The sequence below is a fragment of the Amblyraja radiata genome, chromosome 9, assembly GCF_010909765.2.
Source record: "Amblyraja radiata isolate CabotCenter1 chromosome 9, sAmbRad1.1.pri, whole genome shotgun sequence".
Classification (NCBI taxonomy): Eukaryota; Metazoa; Chordata; class Chondrichthyes; order Rajiformes; family Rajidae; genus Amblyraja; species Amblyraja radiata.
The window spans coordinates 21,751,197-21,765,394 of NC_045964.1; positions in this window are offsets into that span (position 1 = coordinate 21,751,197).

Genomic DNA, 14,198 nt, shown 5'->3' on the forward strand with positions numbered 1-14,198 from the left:
GCAGGTCCGGGGGGAGAGACCGCTTCCCGGAGCTCCCACAACGCGACTTCTCCAGCCCGTGTCGCAGGGTTGGAACGACCCGGAGCGGGGACGTACATCGCCCGGCACGGCTTCATGGCCGTGGGACATGCCAGCGCCCGCCAGGGGCTCCAACATTGTGATTTTTAGACCGGGAGCGGGGCCGTAAATCGCCCGGCACGGCCTAAAATGGCCGTGGGACTTAGCATTGCCCGCCTGGGGCTTGGACATCGGGAGAGAAATGGAGAACAGGGGAGAGAAAATACTTTGCCTTCCATCACTGGGTTCACTGTGATGGATGTTTGTGTGAATTAAATTGTGTGTATGTCTGTAGGAAATTGTCTTTGTTTGTATGGCTGTGGAAACGGAATTTCGTTTGAGCCTCACTGAGGCTCAAATGACAATAAATGGTATTGTATTGTATTGTATATTGAATGGCGGTGCAGGCTCGAAGGGCCGAATAGCCTACTCCTGCACCTATTTTCTATGTTTCTATGTTTCTATGTTACTGGATGCCAAGAGTTCATTCTAGCAGATTGCTCTGGAACAAAACTCCTTGTCCTTCGGTTAATTACCTTCAGCATACCATTCGGACGGTACAAATTTCTTCGTAAACCATTCGGCATAAGCTCTGCTAGTAAAGTATTTCAACACGCTATGGAACAATTGTTTGCAGGCTACCCATGCTCCATTGTGGTTGATGATATTCTTGTTGCTGGACAAACTATTCAAGAACACAACGCAAATTTATAAAAGGTTCTGGACTGCGCTAAAGAAATCAACCTCAAGTTAAACCCTCAAAAGTGCAAATTCAGAGTAAATGAAGTGAACTACGTAGGCCATGTGTTCACTAAAGACGGCCTCAAAGCTGATCCATCGAAAACCATTGCTATCAATGAGTTACCAGCACCCACAGACGTGCTCAGCCTGCAGAGATTCCTTGGCATGATAAGCTACTTGGGGAAATTTATTCCTAACTTCAGTGAAATATCGGCCCCACTGCGTGAGCTGACCCACAAAGACACTGTTTGGTCTGGCATGAGCAACAGCAGAGGGCGTTTGACACTTTTAAACAGCAGATGTCTTGTGCCCCCACTCTCGCCTACTTTAATTCTAAATTACCGGTCACACTGACTTGTGACGCCCCACAGTACCGTCTAGGGACAGCCTGTCTCCAAGATGATGGTAACAGCAACAGGCCTGTTGCCTATGCTTCGCGCACCATGACTGACACGGAACAACGCTACGCCCAGATTGAAAAGGAGCGGCTAGCGGTCGTTTCGCATGCAAGAAGTTTAATGACTTTATCTTCGGAAAAATTGTCACGATTGAAACTGACCACCAATCCCTGATCAGCATCTTGAACAAACCAATACATGCCTCTCCAGGGCACCTTCAACAGATGTTACTACAGCTTCAGAAGTATGACATTGTTTTGATCTACAAACATGGCAAGGACATGCACCTGGCTGACACCCTCCTCAAAAGACCTGCAAGGGTTCATCCACACCAAATGACGGTTTTGCGGTAATGACTGTTTCCTTTATTCCCTCGTCCTGTTTGGGGGGCCTGGTTACCCACACTGCTGCTGACGATGCCCTACGTTCACTCTCCTCCGTCATTAAGCGCAGCTTGCCTGACAAGCAATACAATGTACCACTTCCAGTTCGGTCCTTCTTTGCCGTCCGTGATGAACTAGTACTACAAGATTGCATTATCGTAAAATGCCACAAGGCTGTAGATCCTGCCTCTCTACACAGCAGGTATTTTGCCGCTGTCCACGCGGGACACCCAGACACCGAAGCAGTGGTCCTACGAGCTAAAAACATGTTTTACTGGCCTGGCATGACTGATTACATTTATTAGAAAGTGGAATCCTGTGCAGTGTGTAACAGTTTGGCACCACATCAACAAAAGCAACCACTTCTTTCACACCCGGTTCCTGCCCTTCCGTGGTCCACAGTGGCAAATGACATATTTGACTGGCATGGCAAGCAGTACCTGGTCCTTGTTGACTCGTATTCTGGTTGGTTTGACATCGATCTTCTTAGTAGCTCCACTTCTCACGGGGTAGTTCTAAAGCTGGCTCGCCATTTCTCAGACCACGGAGCTCCATGTCAACTATTATCTGATAATGGCAGTCAATTTACCAGCCAGCACTTCAAAGACTTTGCTGCACACTGGGGCTTTTGTAACATCACCAGCAGCCCTGAATATCCTCAGTCAAATGGGCTGGCTGAACGTGCTGTCAGGAGTGCCAAACAATTAGAATAGTATAGCACAGGAAAAGGCCCTTCAGCCCACAATGTCTGTGCAGATTATGACACCAAGATATACTCCTATCTGCATTATATGTTGGTTTGAAGGTGATGGAATTTGCTGCCCTGCCCTTGTTCATTCTGGCCAAATTGGAGCTGCCTGGACACTAAAATTGAGTAAAGGCTTCTGGGCTGCTAGGCCATTTGGTCAATTTAATTGTGCCTTCTGCAGAAATGGGACAAGCTGCAGAATGGTGCCAGCTTGTCGAGAGCCTGGATAAGAGTTGCAGGAAGAGAATGGAACATCTGCAGATTCTTACAATTAGGTGTAAATTGCATGAAACGGATTGGGTGAATGCAAACCAGACATACACATTGTAAATATTGTTGCAAAGCTTTACTTTGCTAGATGTTGATTGGGTTAAGTGTTGAGCCTTGTCTGGGTTTCTTGAATATCCAGGCACATGTTGCATAATTCATCTCTGTTAACTTGCATCTAGAAACTTTGTCAGATACATTGTATTAATAATATAATATATCTTTTATTGTCATTGCACAGAGGTACAACAAGATTTGGAATGCAACTTCCATCCGGTGTAATAACTTAATTAGCTAAAAATTTAGACACCCAGAGAAACAAGATTAAAAAAAACAGTTAAAACAGTATAAAGTGCAAACAGGTCTGTGCCGGGTCAATGTGCGACGTGACCATCCGAGGGAGACAGTTCATGGGGGGGCACTCAGCAGGGTCGGTTCAGAGCAGCTATAGCTCTGGGTATGAAGCTGTTCCTGTCTGGAGATGCGGGCGTAGAAGGCCTTGTAACGTCTGCCGAATGGTAGAAGTTCGAACAGACTATTGCAAGGGTATGAGGAGCCTTTATGAATGCTGATGGCCTTCCTGAGGCACCGTCACTGTATTATTGGGTTAGGATTCTGTGATAATCGATATCTGTTATTGGACTGTATAGAGACCACCCCCATGTGCAGGGCCGGCCTTAGGATGTGCGGGGCCCAATTGGGAACAATTTTGGTGGGCCCCAGGTTCCCAGCCAAGGTGTGTCAGCCCTGTTATTTAGTATATATTATAAAATTGTACACTAGGTGCTAAGGATTCTACACTGTGTGAATCTCTCCTGCTCCCTCCCGTTTGACTGTCAGTAGCTCCGCTGGCTTCCAACCTTTACCGTAGCAGCTAATTACCATAAAACTGCATTATGTGATTGGACACAATGACCTTGGAGACATCGGTTGATTGGACGGGAGGAGACCGAATTGTTGATTGGACGGGAATTGTGGGGCAAGCTGGTTGGTGATTGGACGGGAATTGTGGGGCAAGGTGGTTGGTGATTGGACGGGAAATTTAAGGCAAGCTGGTTGGTGATTGGACGCAACCCCCTTAGAGACAGCGGTTGATTGGCCACCAAATAATCGGGCACAAATTGACAAATAGGAAAATAATAAAATCGCTGGTCGGTGCGAACTCAGTAGACCATCTGTGCTGTATCTCCAAACTAAACAGTATAACATGCAGGTACATTCATTTAAAATACAATTCAGTGATTATTTCACATGATTTCTCATTGTATCTGACCAATCTCTGTTTAAGATGTTTGGTCTGCCTTCGGCATTGACTCTGAACTAAAAACCTAAACCAGACTCAATTGTATCGTCACATTGGTCTCAGTAAACTCACACATCTCTGCATTCAAGAGGCTGCCATGGTTGGAATCACCGGCTCTGAGACCAGAGTGGGTAAAGCAACCTGAGATCAATACATAAGATGATAGCTCTTCTCAATTTAAAAAAAACAGTGAAGTTTTTCACTCTAACCATGATGGCTAGAGCTTCTTGCAAGGTGATCTATGACCTCGGTAAGTAAATATTGTCGTAACGCTCAATGGAGGTCAAATGAAGAAGATATTAACCAGATAACCATATAACAATTACAGCACGGAAAGAGTTTTAAGAAATTCTCTATGTCGTCAATGCATCGATCTAAATTCCTCCGTGTTATTGTGTTTGACCAAGTATTAATGACGTCGCGTTCCTTTGAATAAAATTCACAGGGCGTCATTAATACTTGGTCAAAACACAATTCCATTTACTGTGGAATGTGGATCGATTAATTGATGACACATTGTATAACTACGTGTTAACTACTGGCTGTTGACGTGCTAGTAGGAAACACATCGTTTTTGTCTGATAGCTGGTGCAGTGGTTTTTATCCATGTTCGTTTAAAAAAAAATCCGTATTTAACAAGTCGATTGTTTAAAAAAAAAACGGTATTGAGCAACGCGAATTCGTATTTCCATACGAAATACGGAAAATTAGTGCGGGCCCCCCATTGGCGCGGGGCCCAGTTGGGAGCAATCGGTCCAAACGGCTTAGGGCCGGCCCTGCCCATGTGGTTCGGCCCCTCAAGGTTCGGGGACCTATAAACAGCCGCTCCCACGAGGTCCTGTGTCAATCTTCTGGGAGAACACTTAGGACTGCGTGACCTTCTGGAGTGTCTCTGCTTGCACGAGGCTAAGAGGGCTTGGCCAGGCAGATATAAGGATCGAACCCATGGTGGTTAGGTATAGTAGTGGGGAACTGTTATTGTGTTTTTCCAAAATAAAGTTTAGATGAGCAAGTGCTTGACTCAGTATCTTATTGACTGAAACTAGACTGGGGGGGAAGCTTAGAATGAGCTATTTACACCCTCTCCTAGACACATCCTGCATTATAAATGCCTCCAACATTCAGAACCATTTAAAACAGTTGAAAGCAATTAAAATGCTTTTAAAATTATTATTTTTAAAATATGTTATAAAAAATGGTTTAAAATGCATTATGCTACTGTCAATTACTCTCAACAAAAATATATAGAACAAACCAAGAAAAAATGCTTCCGTTATTTCCTGAATGGTGGTAAAGTAACTGGGTTGCTGCTTGCACCATTTAGAAATGCCGCTGCATTCAGCAAGAAGTTCTGGGACAGATGATAACTGACCGGCCTCCAGTACATTTTGTGCCGCTGCAGAGTGCACTCTGTACAATGCCCCAGAGCAGTTTGACCAGGATGTTCTTGGGATGGTGCTTTTCAGTGATGAGGAGTGACTGGGGAGTCTGCGTTTGTTTCCCGTGGAGCAGTGTACTGAGGGGGCAACCTGACGAGATATACAAGATGGTGTGGGCCAGAGTTAGAGTGAGCAGAAGAAACATTTCCCTGTGGCAGAGGTGTCGAAAACTGAATGTGTCGGAAGGAACGGCAGATGCCTGTTTAAACCGAAGATAGACACAAAATGCTGGAGTAACTCAGCGGGACAGGCAGCATCTTTGGAGAGAAGGAATAGGCGATGTTTCGGGTGGAGACCCTTCTTCAGACTGAACTGGAGAACATTGGTTTAAGTTAGAAAAGATTTGAGAAATATTTTTTTTCACCCAGATTGAAAAATCCAAAATGCACTGCTGGAGGCAGAGATAGATCCTCACAATATTTAAGATGTATTTGGACAAACACTTGACTTACCAGTACATAGTAAGCTATGAACCAATGCTGGTAAATGGGGTTAGTGCAGATAGGTCTTTAACAGTCATTGTAGTTGTGGTAACTCATTGGGTCCTTGCCAGGTCCCAGGTAGTCAATAGTCTCAATAATAACAACAGTCAACAAATACATGCTTAGTGGATATTTAGGACTTGGCGAAGATTAAGGGCATGGGTTCTGTTTGTGCAGAGAGAAGTTGTGTCTACAATCAAGATGTGAACACTATACTGGGCACAAAGCAAATCACTGAGAGGGCATTGTAGGCTGAACAATCTCGACTGATGTATGGACATTGTAGATGGATCATTTTGTTTGAATGGATATAAAAATGCTTCATGACTCACTATCAGCTCTCTAAACAATCAAAGTCGGCATTACAGCCCTTATATCTGCCCCGTAGTTCAGTTCAACTTAGTTTAGTTTGGTTTATTACTGTCATGTGTACCGAGGTGCAGTGAAAAAGCTGTTTGTTGCAAGCTATGCAGTCAGCAAAAAGACTATACCAGGGGTGTCAAACTATCGGCTGAAGAATGGGTCCAATCCGGCCCGCGGGATGATATGGGGAAATTAAAAATACATTCACGGCCATTCATTTACTAGTCCACGTCCCCAGGGGTGCAGTGCTGCCAGATCTCACAGGAGCGCTGCTCTGGCACCTCTGTAAAAAAAAATGCCTAAATAAACAGCGGGGAATTTTAATTAGCAGGTGTGTGGTCGGGGTAACCTGGTTAAAAAAGGGGTTCCCTGTAGGATGGGGGGAGCAGTATGACCCAGAGGAATCAGACCACGTGCTGTTTGCATCGTGGATGTTGTGGGCCTGGAACTCTGGTGAGGTGAAGCCTCCGGCCCGCTGGTGGCCGGTGGAAAGGCGAGGGTTGGCGGAGTCGTTGGTGGAGGCCCGTGGGGGGCTGGAGTAGACATACGGGTCGGCGGCAGCAGCATCGGTGGCCCCGGGAAGACAGTGAAGGTCGCCGACAGTGGCGGTGATCCCGGGCAGGTGGTGAGAGATGGCGACAACAGCGGTCTCCCCAGGGAGACGGTGAGAGTTGGCTCCCGCGGCAGTTTCGTTGGTCCGTGCCTGGGTTTGGCCGGGAAGACGGTGAGGGTCAGAGAGGCGGTGGATGGCCATCTCGGCCTCGTGGTGGTCGGGCAGGCGGCGGCGCGGTCCAGCGGTGGAGCTCCGGGCCCACAGGCGGGCAGTCAAGTCAAGGAGTGTCGGTGGAAGGACGGGTCTGGAGGCGGGCAAGCTCGTGTCCAGGTAGGTGTGTGCATGTGTGCGTGTGTGTGAGTGTGGCGGTTTGTGTGTGAGTGAGTGTGTATGAGTGTGTATGATTGTGTGCGAGTGTGTGCGAGTGTGTGCGAGTGTGAGTGTGTGTGAGTGTGAGTGTGTGTAAGTGTGAGTGTGAGTGTGTGAGTGTGTGAAGGCCCAGAGCTGCAGGAGAGTCAGGGCGAGTTGGTGCCGGGCCGGCACCTCTGTAAAAATAAATGATTGGCGTCTTTTTCTTTACTTGCTTGATAATTATATTTCATGATAATTAGTGAGTGCAACCGTGCAGTATTTTGTAATATTATTAAATTAAGTATTTTATGTTTTATTATACTACTTATACACTGGGATGTAGTGATAGGCTATAAACTTGTTTGACCCTCTTGGGAGACTAGCTTGCCCCTTCCCAAGCAAAACCTGAATGATGCCCCGTTTGACAGCTCCGGCACCTAAAGAATTAGCATTGTAACACTGAGCAAGGCTGAGACTGTTTGCTGCTGTGGTTCAAAATGCTTTCTAAGAAAAGAAAAGAAAAGTTGACATCGAAGGTCGGATATTCAACGATAATTGGGAAGTTCGTTTTTTCTTCTGTGAGGGCAACGGCAAACCTGTGTGTCTGATATGCTCGCAATGTGGCTGCGGCAAAAGAGTACAATATCTAACGACACTATGAGACGTCACATGGAGAAAAATATGACAAGTACGCAGGATGACTCAGAACACAAAAAGTAAACGAGCTTGAAGCAGCTCTGAAAAAACAGCAATCAGTGTTCACCAAAAGTCGAGAGACTCATGCTGGAGCTGTCAAGGCCAGGTATATTATTGCCAACAAAATAGCTGCTGCATCGAAGCCATACTCAGAGGGGGAATTCATCAAAGCAGGCATGCTGACGGCGGCTGAGCTGGTGTGCCCTGAGAAGAGACAGGCTTTTGGTAATATCAGCTTGTCAAGAATTACTGTGGCAGAGAGAATCGGGGACCTTGCAGGAGATTTGATCAGTCAACTAAAGACAAAGTGAAGTCATTTATTGCCTTCTCTATTACAATTGATGAGAGCACCAACGTGACTGATGTAGCTCAATTGGGAATATTTATTCGTGGTGATGATGCATCTTTGACCGTCACCGAGGTGTTTATGGAGATGGTGCCCATGACAAACACCACAACGGCGAGTGATGTTTTCTCCAGCCTCGTCGAGGCCTTGGACAGACTGGGGGTTGACTGGAATCACCGTCCATGGTCGGGAAAAAGCCAGGTGTTGTTGCGAAACTCAGAGAGAAAGTTCAGACAGAGAATCGAGAGCAGGAATCCTGGAATTTTCATTGTATTATACACCAAGAGGCGTTATGTTCCAGGAGCCTGAAAATGGACAATGTCATGAATGTAGTAACCAAAATGGTTAATTTTATTAGATCCAAGGGACTCGACCATCGGCAATTTGACACTCTTTTGTCCGAAAGACATATTGAACACGGCCTACCCTACCACACTGAAGTCCGCTGGTTGAGCAGAGGGGTTGAGCTCAAACATTTTTTTCAATTACGTGTGGAAATTGTATTATTCATGAACAAGAAAGCCAGTGGCAGAGTTGGATGACCCAGACTGGCTTCATGATCTTACATTTTTGCTGGATATAACAGAGCACTTAAATGTGCTTAATGTTAACATGAAAGGCCGCTACAAACTTGTTACGGAATACTACGACAGCATTCGTGCCTTTCAAATTAAACTAGGCCTGTGGGAGATGCAACTATCCCAGAGCAGCCCAACTCATTTCCCCTCTTTGCAGTCTGAGCGTGTCGCTCATGGGAATAATGACAACATGGACAGGTACAAGGACAAAATATCACGGCTGTAAAGTGAGTTTCAGAATCGTTTCCAAGTCTTCACTCAGCTCGAGAAGAAATTCTCACTATTTTGCTCGCCGTTTGCCGTCAATGCAGCATCAGATGTGCCGGAGGAACTCCAGATAGAACTAATTGAAGTTCAGTGTAACTCGGCTTTGAAATATAAATTTGAGATAATGGACAATAGACAATAGACAATAGGTGCAGGAGTAGGCCATTCGGCCCTTCGAGCCAGCACCGCCATTCAATGTGATCATGGCTGATCATCCCCAATCAGTACCACGTTCCTGCCTTCTCCCCATATCCCCTGACTCCGCTATTTTTAAGAGCCCTATCTAGCTCTCTCTTGAAAGCATCCAGAGAACTGGCCTCCACCGCCCTCTGAGGCAGAGAATTCCACAGACTCACCACTCTCTGTGAGAAAAAGAGTTTCCTCGTCTCCGTTGTAAATGGCTTACTCATTATTCTTAAACTGTGGCCCCTGGTTCTGGACTCCCCCAACATCGAGAACATGTTTCCTGCCTCTAGCGTGTCCAAGCTCTTGACAATCTTATATATTTCAATGAGATGCCCTCTCATCCTAAACTCCAGAGTGTACAAGCCCAGCTGCTCCATTCTCTCAGCATATGACAGTCCCGCCATCCCGGGAATTAACCTTGTAAACCTACGCTGCACTCCCTCAATAGCAAGAATGTCCTTCCTCAAATTAGGGGACCAAAACTGCACACAATACTCCAGGTGTGGTCTCACTAGGGCTCTGTACAACTGCAGAAGGACCTCTTTGCTCCTATATTCGATTCCTCTTTTTATAAAAGCCAACATGCTATTCACTTTCTTCACTGCCTGCTGTACCTGCATGCTTACTTTCATAGACTGATGTACAAGGACCCCCAGATCCCGTTGTACTTCCCTTTTTGCCAACTTGACGCCATTTAGATAGTAATCTGCCTTCCTGTTTTTGCTACCAAAGTGGATAACCTCACATTTATCCGCATTAAACTTCATCTGCCATGCATCTGCCCACTCCCCCAAGTCACCCTGCATTCTCATAGCATCCTCCTCACAGTTCACACTGCCACCCAGCTTTGTGTCATCTGCAAATTTGCTAATGTTACTTTGAATCCCTTCATCCAAATCATTGAGGTATATTGTAAATAGCTGCGGTCCCAGCACCGAGCCTTGCGGTACCCCACTAGTCACTGCCTGCCATTCTGAAAGGGACCCGTTAATCCTTACTCTGTTTCCTGTCTGCCAACCACTTCTCTATCCATGTCAGCACTCTACCCCCAATACCATGTGCCCTAATTTTGCCCACTAATCTCCTATGTAGGACCTTATCAAATGCTTTCTGAAAGTCCAGGTACACTACATCCACGGGCTCTCCCTTGTCCATTTTCCTAGTTACATCTTCAAAAAATTCCAGAAGATTAGTCAAGCATGATTTCCCCTTCGTAAATCCATGCTGACTCGGACCGATCCTGTTACTGCTATCAAATGTTCGGCTATCTCATCTTTTATAATTGACTCCAGCATCTTCCCCACCACCGATGTCAGGCTACCTGGTCTATAATTCCCTGGTTTCTCTCTCCCGCCTTTCTTAAAAATTGGGATAACATTAGCTACACTCCAATCCACAGGAACTGATCCTGAGTCTATAGAACATTGGAAAATTATCACCAATGCATCCACGATTTCTAGAGCCACTTCCTTAAGTACCCTGGGATGCAGACCAGCAGGCCCTGGGGATTTATCAGCCTTCAGTCTCATCAGTCTATCCAACACCATTTCCTGCCTAATGTGGATTTCCTTCAGTTCCTCTGTCACCCCAGATCCTCTGGCCACTACCACTGTATATCAGGAAGATTGTTTGTGTCCTCCTTAGTGAAGACAGATCCAAAGTACCTGTTCAACTCATCTGCCATTTCCTTGTTCCCCATAATAAATTCACCTTTATCCGTCTTCACGGGTCCAACTTTGGTCTTAACTAATTTTTTCCTCTTCACATACCTAAAGAAGCTTTTACTATCCTGCTTTATATTCTTGGCTAGCTTACCTTCGTACCTCACCTTTTCTCCCCGTATTGTCTTTTTAATTATCTTCTGTTGTTCTTTAAACATTACCCAATCCTCTTGCTTCCCGCTCATCTTTGCTATGTTGTATTTCTTCGCTTTAATTTTTATACTGTCCCTGACGTCCCTTGTCAGCCATGGTCGTCCCTTTCTCCCCTTGGAATCTTTCTTCCTCCTCGGAATGAACTGATCCTGCACCTTCTGTATTATTCTTAGATTCCTAGAGATTGTGGGTCTGGACTCATTCTATGAATACCTGGGACCGATGTACCCCAAGATGACAGACTTTGTCTCAAAGATCCTTTGCATGTTCGGGACAACATATCTCTGTGACGTTCTCCATAATGAACATTAACAAATGCAAACTGCGCTCACGGCTGACACACAGACATCTAAATGCATTATGAAAATCACAACTGCCCAGAAACTGGTCCCTGATGTTGACAGGCTGGTTAAAGTCAAGAGATGTCAGGTGTCTGGAGGCAGCAAGTGAAAAATGAGTGTCACTGTTCGATGCACTGCAACATGTAAGCAAAATGCATTATGAAATATTGAGTGTCATAATATTGTGATTTATTCATTTTCTGACTAGTCTATTATTGTAAATGTGATCACTTCAATACAAATGTGAGGCTAACTGTATTCATTGTCCGAGTTTGATTGCTGGAATCAGGGTAATAAAAATTAGATGCAGTTGTGTAGCCTACATTTACAATTTGTTTAGTTAGGTCGACATTTGTGTCTGCTAATGTTCGATTTCAAATGGTTTATTAATGGCAAGGGTGTGGCTCCCGAAACAATCTTAGCCAAAATAGCATTGTTTTTTCTAACTCTTATCACAACTTTCTTGTAGCCTACGACTGTAAGTTAATATCAATCATAAAAGTAATACTTGCTCGGCAATCTTCTTCATAAGAAACAAAATTCGTAAAGTGAAACATTTTGTAGTTATAGCAGAGACTGAGACATATAACCATATAACCATATAACAATTACAGCACGGAAACAGGCCATCTCGGCCCTACAAGTCCGTGCCGAACAACTTTTTTCCCTTAGTCCCACCTGCCTGCACTCATACCATAACCCTCCATTCCCTTCTCATCCATATGCCTATCCAATTTATTTTTAAATGATACCAACGAACCTGCCGCCACCACTTCCACTGGAAGCTCATTCCACACCGCTACCACTCTCTGAGTAAAAAAGTTCCCCCTCATGTTACCCCTAAACTTCTGTCCCTTCATTCTGAAGTCATGTCCTCTTGTTTGAATCTTCTCTTTTCTCACAGGGAAAAGCTTGATCACTTCAACTCTGTCTATCCCTCTCATCATTTTAAAGACCTCTATCAAGTCCCCCTTTAACCTTCTGCGCTCCAGAGAATAAAGACCTAACTTATTCAACCTATCTCTGTAACTTAGTTGTTGAAACCCAGGCAACATTCTAGTAAATCTCCTCTGTACTCTCTCTATTTTGTTGACATCCTTCCTATAATTGGGCGACCAAAATTGTACACCATACTCCAGATTTGGTCTCACCAATGCCTTGTACAATTTTAACATTACATCCCAGCTTCTATACTCAATGCTCTGATCTATATGGTTAGCATACCAAAAGCTTTCTTTACCACCCTATCTATATGAGATTCCACCTTCAAGGAACTATGCACGGTTATTCCCAGATCCCTCTGTTCAACTGTATTCTTCAATTCCCTACCATTTATCATGTACGTCCTATTTTGATTTGTCCTGCCAAGGTGTAACACCTCACATTTATCAGCATTAAACTCCATCTGCCATCTTTCAGCCCATTTTTCCAAATGGCCTAAATCACTCTGTAGACTTTGGAAATCCTCTTCATTATCCACAACACCACCTATCTTGGTATCATCTGCATACTTACTAATCCAATTTACCACCCCTTCATCCAGATCATTGATGTACATGACAAACAACAAAGGACCCAACACAGATCCCTGAGGCACCCCACTAGTCACCTGCCTCCAACCCGACAAACAGCCATCCACCATTATCCTCTGGCTTCTCCCATTCAGCCACTGCTGAATCCATCTTGCTATTCCTGCATTTATACCCAACAGTTTAACCTTCTTAACCAACCTTCCATGAGGAACCTTGTCAAAGGCCTTACTAAAGTCCATATAGACAACATCCACTGCTTTACCCTCGTCAATTTCCCTAGTAACCTCTTCAAAAAATTCAAGAAGATTAGTCAAACATGACCTTCCAGGCACAAATCCATGTTGACTGTTCCTAATCAGACCCTGTTTATCCAGATGCTTATATATATTATCTCTAAGTATCTTTTCCATTAATTTGCCCACCACTGAAGTCAAACTAACAGGTCTATAATTGCTAGGTTTACTCTTAGAACCCTTTTTAAACAATGGAACAACATGCGCAGTATGCCAATCCTCGGGGACTATTCCCGTTTCTAATGACATTTGAAATATTTCTGTCATAGCTCCGGCTATTTCTACACTAACTTCCCTCAATGTCCTAGGGAATATCCTGTCAGGTCCTGGAGACTTATCCACTTTTATATTTTTCAAAAGTGTCAGTACTTCTTTTACTTTGAAACTCATAGTATCCATAACTACTCTACTCGTTTCCCTTACCTCACATAATTCAATATCCTTCTCCTTGGTGAATACCGAAGAAAAGAAATTGTTCAATATCTCCCCCATCTCTTTTGGCTCTGCAGATAGCTGCCCACTCTGTTTCTCCAATGGACCAATTTTATCCCTCGTTATCCTTTTGCTATTAATATAGCTGTAGAAACCCTTTGGATTTACTTTCACCTTACTTGCCAAAGCAACCTCATATCTTCTTTTAGCTTTTCTAATTTATTTCTTAAGATTCTTTTTACATTCCTTATACTCCACAAGCACCTCATTTACTTCATGCTGCCTATAATTATTGTAGATCTCCCTGTTTTTCCGAACAAGATGTCCAATTTCCCTTCAAAACCAGGGCTCTTTCCAATATTTACTGTTTCCTTTCAACCGAACAGGAACATAAAGATTCTGTACTCTTAAAATTTCCCCTTTAAATGTCCACCATTTCTCTTCTACATCTTTCCCATAAAACAAAATGTCCCAGTCCACTCCTTTTAAATCATCTCGCATCTCATCAAAGTTAGCCTTTCTCCAATCAAAAATCTCAACCCTAGGTCCAGTTCTGACCTTCTCCATA